Consider the following 6,656-nt stretch of genomic DNA (forward strand, 5'->3'; position numbering starts at 1 on the left):
GAGTCTCTGCCATTTAACTATATTCTTTCCAACTATATTTCGTGCTTTTAGTTAGCAATAAAATTCATCTCTGAGAAAAATAAACACAAGTTAAAATTTGGAAGGTCAAGTCGTTGCTCTTTTAAACAAATGTGTTAAAACTCAGAACAAAATGTTTATTGCTTTATACCAAGATGTTTTCCACAAATTTCGTTATAGTAATCAAAGCAGTGTTGGACAAATAAATGCTAAGCAAAAATTGTACGTGAAGGCCGTCTTTGAGAAGCAAAGCTTAGGTAAATCAGGAAGCTATGTTACCTCAAACCTCAAATGTGTCACTAGCTTACATATTCTTACATGGAAATATTTGTCCCTAAGTAAATCTGTGTAAAATCGCAGTTCCGATCAGCCTTGCAGAAATTTGAGTCATTTATATTTTTCCCTGATTAGATCTTTTACAGATCCTGCGTATACTTGCAGCATTTTCGTTGTTTACGTTTAAGTTTATTGAAACTCTCTGGCAGTTGAAAAGAACTGAATTAGCGAGCTAAATTTACAGAAGATAATGAAATGAATAAACTAATCTAATAATACTAACAACTAACTAATTGAAATATTAACATGTAAAAAATTCCTCCCCCAAAAACTGTTTACAATACAAAGAATCGGTCAATCAGAATAGTATTTCAGTACGAATTCACAATTAAACCTGTAATTTTTTGGCTGTTGAATTCCCAGAAGTACTCGAAAATTTCGTAGAAAGTCCGTGGCCTGTATAACGTTTTGAGATGTCTGCTCGCTCGTCACTTGGATAAAACAACAATTTGTACTTGAAGCACAATTTCTTCGCCATTATCTCTCGGATTTCCGCTGTCAAAAGTGTTGAGTATTACTTAGTAGTTTACCATTTCGAAAAGGTGTGTTTTCCTTTGGAAAATGCCAAAATGGGCGAGTAAAAATTTAGCCACGCGGCCCACGAGGCAACAAAAATTGAAATTTGACTCTGCTTCCTATAGACAAAAAGCTCTTTTGTCTAGGTCCCCCAAAGACGGAAAAAAATATGCGTGGTAATCCACTAGTCAGTGGAAAGCCCTGCACCCCCATACCTGGAGAATGCGCGTCATTAGTGGGGGATTTTAGCGGTTTTTAGTGGTCATCTTTGCCCCAGTGTGCGGGGTGTTCGACAACATTAGACACAAATAACAGTGACTGGGGACCGTTAGCGGGGCTAGCGGGGCTTTGGCAGGGATTTCGCTTTTGAATAGGCCTGCAAAGAACACTGGGAAAGCATATGATCTCAAAATGGTAGAAGGTATGTACGATTTAAAATCCATTCTTTTCATGCTTGTAATGGGCCATCGATTAAATTCTGTGTTCAGTCTCTAAATATTATCATGTCTTGTAGTGTAATTAGAAAAAGTTGGGTATTGTTTATGCCCTTGTCATACTTGATTAGCGATTTATTTAGGGCGTTGACCTTTTGTCTTTTGGCACTTGTTTTCATTTCCGTTGCAACTGTGCAAACCGAGCCAATGGGCGTTTTTTATTTGTTGTTTTAAATAACTGTATTTGTTTTTTTATTGAACTATGTTTTTATAATGTGCTCAGTGTGTCAATTTACTTTTAAGTCTTTCAAATTCAAATTGTTGGATCGGATCGATTTTCAGTTTTCTGTCGCACCTTTTAGTTATAAACATCAGTTCAGTATATTTATATTAAAGGCAGATGGTGTAACTTAATGCAATAATACAGTATATTTTAGCTTTTAATCGCTCCATTGTGAAGACCTCAGTCATTCATATGGTGAGAATGTTTGGTAATATAGCTATGGCCACATGTGTATACGAATATAAGCTTATATTTGCTAGTCATTAATCGATTTTGATCTTAAAGCTTATCGAAGGCTTTAACCTTGTGTTTTAAGTGGCAACGAAATTTTTGTTTTTCAAAGGTTTTATTTCAATATAAGGACAGCAGGTGGGCAGTGGACATTTGTGAAACTGAGGGTGTCATTATGAAAATCAAGGATTATTACAAACTCAGCAGCACTGCTGTTGTGGTTTTAAAGAAATATTCAGACTTGGTCTGACTGGATCGACATTAAAGTTGAAGATATCTGTGACAAGGACAAAATTAATGTAATTGTGCTGGAGCAGAACACTGACAGTGACAAGTCCATTGACAAAACTCAAGTATCAAATATCCGGGTAATTGCACATGATTGATTTGAGTCCAGTTCCAGTTAATAGATCTGTGTGTTGTCCATACTGTAACAAGTTTAGTACCTTGTGGCTTTAACTTTTGAAGTTAAAAGTCTGTTTTGTTTTGTTGCCAGATGCTAGGAGTTTGTCTATTTCAATGTTTCAATGTGTTATTTTATAGTAAAAAGACAAGTGAGATTTAATAACGGGATAAAGGAGTTTATAGACCATAGTAAGTTATTTTGTTAAAACGATTATTTCACTATTCACTTGCTGCTGTCTTGGCTGTAAAACTTAGCAGTGATATTGAATGTAATAAGTCTTGTAGATAAATAATCATAACATTTCATTGATTGGAATATTTATACAAAAGATGTTTTCTTCTTTGGCAGGTGGAAGAACAGACAGGATGCAGAGATGTTTTGCATGGTCTTGACCGAGAAATCTAATCCTTTGTTTTGGTGTCTTGTTGATGCATTGACATCTTTGAGCTATTTATTGAAAGCGATACTCAAAAAATTGTGACAGTACCTTTCAAGTCAATGGCAGATGCTTGATCAAGGAAATGTCATTTACCACTCTGCTAAGTTTTCTTCCCAACCTTTTTAGCACATTTACAGGAATTCTACACTTCACTTTTACCGCTTGATGGTTGTAACGAGTATGTTTACATGAAGTACAAGTCTAGTTCCCGCCTTGCGTGTCACGTGACCGAGCTTGTCGGAAGCCATCTTGAAGTTTTGTTGTTGCTGTTCAACCGGAATAAATAAGTTGTGTTTTGCGGACTCTGTGTCTTTCCGCCTGTCGTTACATGGTGTCAGAAGTTTCCCGGATCCACACGTCACGAAAAGGAATGATTTGTGGCAGAAGCTACCGAATTTATGCCTGAAACCAGTGTTCAAAATAGCGAAAGTCCGGCTTCAAGTTTGATAACCATGGCGAATTTCCAAATACCTCCTCCTGACATACTCGAGCTAAACGAAGGTTCGACAGCGTCCAATTGGCGAACTTGGGTTTCTGCTTGGAATAATTACAGGCTGGCTACGAAGCTAGATAAAGAGGAAGAAGCACGCCAAGTAGCAACACTTTTGGCCGTAATTGGAAAAGAAGCGAACAAGATGTTTCGTACTTTCACGTGGGCCTCGCCAGACGACGCGAAGAAAATCGCTGCGGTTGTAAGCAAGTTCGAAGAGTATTGCATTCCCAGGGAAAACACTATTTACGAACGTTTTCTTTTCTTTACGCGGGATCAGCGGGAATCTGAAACTGTTGATCAATATTTGACGGAGCTTCGCCAAATTGCAGCAAATTGTGATTTCGAGTCAATCACACCCGATCAGCTTCTCCGGGATCGACTGGTGACAGGTACCAAAACTGCCAAGGTACGTGAAAATTTGCTCAAAGAGAGGAAATTGACTCTTGAGAAAGCTATAGATATCGCTCGTGCCGCCGAGAGTACGGCTGTCCAAATGAAAGTTATGTCTGCTGAGTCTGGATTGAGTGCTGTGAAAGAGAAAGAGAAAGAGCAGTCAGAAAATGTCCCATCTGTCAGCAGTGGCTGGATCAAGGACTGCAGATTCTGTGGTAGGAACCACGAAAGACGTAGCTGCCCTGCCTTTGGCCAGATTTGTCCATATTGTAAAAAAAGGAATCACTTTGTTGTCAAGTGCCCAGCAAAAAGCAAGGTGTCTTCTGTCCAAGAGCGATTTTATTTAAGTGCCGCAGGTGTTGGAAACGGAGGTCGTGAGATGGTTACCCTCACTGTATCAAAAGAGTCTAACCCCCTTTCAGGTCATGATGTAAGCTTCTTGATGGACACGGGGGCTGAATGCAATCTTTTGCCCTTGGATGTGTACAAGAAGGTGACTGGCGATCTGCACTTGAATTTCCTCAATGCACGCGGCAAGTCAATCCTGGTTTTAGCTAATGGAGATGAGCAACCCATCGAGGGCAAAGCCACAGTGTATGTCTCCCGCAAAGGAAACGCACACAAAATTGAAGTCAATGTAGTCAGGGGCCATGGGTATGAGCCCATACTGTCTAAGCAGACAATGCTGGAAATGAACTTGATAAAGATCCTAGACAGTGACCGAGATCCACGCGTCAATGTACTGAAGTCCGACACAGAGCCACTGCTGGAAGAGTATGACGATGTATTTGAAGGCCTTGGAAAGTTGGACGGACAGTACCACATTGTAACAGACGAGTCCATCAGACCTGTAGTGCATCCTCCGCGACGTTTACCTGTTGCGATGACTGAGCGAGTTCAGCGGAAACTCGAAGAAATGGTAGCTGCTAACATAATCGAACAAGTCGACCATCCTACTGACTGGGTATCCAGTATGCTAGTGGTGACCAAGCCATCCACCGAAGCTGAGGGGGAAACCAAGTTACGCATCTGTTTGGATCCCAGGGATCTGAATCTTGCCATAAAGCGTGAACACTTCCCGATGCCGACAATTGAAGAGATTGCAACTAGGCTGAATGGGGCAAAATTGTTCAGTGTTTTTGATGCCAGTAATGGTTTCTGGCAAGTGGAACTTGACGATGAGTCTAGTAGTTTAACAACGTTTAACACCCCGTTCGGGCGCTACCGTTGGAAGCGAATGCCATTCGGCATCAATAGTGCACCGGAAGTTTGGCAGCGCAAAATGCGAGAGCACATTGAGGGGCTTAAAGGAGTAGAAGTAATTGCAGATGATTTTGTGATCGTTGGATTTGGCAACACACCTGCTGAGTGGCAGACAGACCATGACCGGAATGTGCGTGCCTTCCTAGACCGTTGCCGTGAGAGAAACCTGAAGTTGAACAAGAAGAAAGCCCGACTGAGACAGCAAGAAGTTCCCTTCATCGGACACATTCTAACCCGTGAGGGACTGAAACCAGATCCACACAAGGTTGAGGCAATTGTGGGGATGCCAGACCCGACTGATGTCCAGTCCTTACGTAGGTTCCTGGGCATGGTGAACTACTTGGCAAAGTTCCTCCCACGTCTATCCGAAGAAACAGAAGTCTTGAGAAAACTCACTGAAAAGGATGCTGAGTGGTGTTGGCTGCAAAGTCATACTGATGCTGTGGCCCATGTCAAGGAAATGATTGTATCTGCACCTGTACTTGCCTACTATGACGTGAATAAGCCAGTGGTCATTCAATGCGATGCTTCCCAAAGTGGACTTGGTGCAGCTCTGCTACAGGAGGAGCGCCCAGTGGCTTACAGCTCTCGTGTGATGACTCAAACGGAACAAAACTATGCGCAGATTGAAAAAGAGCTACTCGCCATAGTTTATGCTTGTGAGAAATTTGATCAGTACATTTTTGGAAGGAGCAATGTAATTGTGCAGTCAGACCACAAGCCATTGGAAACCATATTCAAGAAGCCAATCCACAGTTCGCCAAAACGCCTCCAACGCATGCGTCTCCGTTTACAGAACTATGACATCCAAGTGGTATACAAGAAAGGAGAGACCATGTTCTTGGCTGACACATTAAGTCGCGCTTACTTGGAAAAGGAACCAGTGAGTCAGACCCAGGACAGTGACGTCCGTTCTGTCAGAGAACGACTGTTCGCTTTTGAGTTAGAGCAGATTAAAAATGGTGAAGATCTAAGTGTCTCCCCCACTCGCCTGGAAGAGCTGCGCAAGGAGACTGCTCAGGATGAAGAATTACAGACCCTGTCTGATGTTATTCATGAGGGTTGGCCAGAGACCCTGTCAGAAGCTCACGAATATGACCGGCGTCGGAGGCAAGTAATTGAGCTGTATTGGAACAGCCGTGATGAGCTGACCATAGAAGATGGATTGGTATAAAAGGGTCATCGCCTTGTGATACCATTTAAAGAGCGTTCTGGTGTTGTAAAGAGCCTGCATGAATCACATATTGGAATAGAAGGAACATTGCGTCGTGCCTGCGACATTGTTTACTGGCCTGGAATCACAGCCCAGCTCAAAGATCACTTGTCAAGGTATGGAATCTGTAACCGTTATCAGCCCGAACAATGTAAAGAGCCTTTAAAGCCTCATGAATTGCCTAATTTGCCATGGCAGAAAGTTGGTGTTGATCTTTTCGTGCTGGACGGGCAATCATTTTTGATAGCCGTTGATTACTACTCTGGCTATTTTGAAGTGCAAGATATGAGTAGCACCACCAGCAACCGTGTTATCACCATTCTAAAGGCGTGGTTTTCCAGGCATGGTATTCCTGTGACTCTCATCAGTGACAATGGGCCCCCCTTCAACAGTGAAGATTTCCAGACCTTCAGTAAGGAATGGGATTTTCACCACGTCACATCAAGCCCTTATCACGCACAAAGTAATGGTCGTGTGGAAAATGCAGTTAAGACTTGCAAGTCATTGCTGACCAAAGCCCGAGCTGATAAGCGTGATCCTCTGCTGGCGTTACTTGAGTGGCGCAACACACCAACTGAGGGTATGAATGCTTCTCCTGTTCAGCTACTATATGGTAGGCGAACACACACCT

General features: G+C 42.1%; 1 long non-coding RNA gene across 1 annotated transcript in view; it reads left to right on the forward strand.

Moving 5' to 3' along the window:
• LOC146450924 (uncharacterized) overlaps positions 1–2,605 on the forward strand; it is an 84,207-nt gene extending 81,602 nt beyond the window's left edge. The window contains exon 3 of the long non-coding RNA XR_014860187.1: positions 1,092–2,605. This is a non-coding gene — a long non-coding RNA (uncharacterized LOC146450924). The remainder of the gene's footprint in view (positions 1–1,091) is intronic.
• The last annotated feature ends 4,051 nt before the right edge of the window (positions 2,606–6,656 follow it).

This window comes from Pavona decussata, unplaced genomic scaffold (assembly GCF_977016875.1).
Source record: "Pavona decussata unplaced genomic scaffold, jaPavDecu1.1 SCAFFOLD_416, whole genome shotgun sequence".
In the NCBI taxonomy this organism is placed as follows: Eukaryota; Metazoa; Cnidaria; class Anthozoa; order Scleractinia; family Agariciidae; genus Pavona; species Pavona decussata.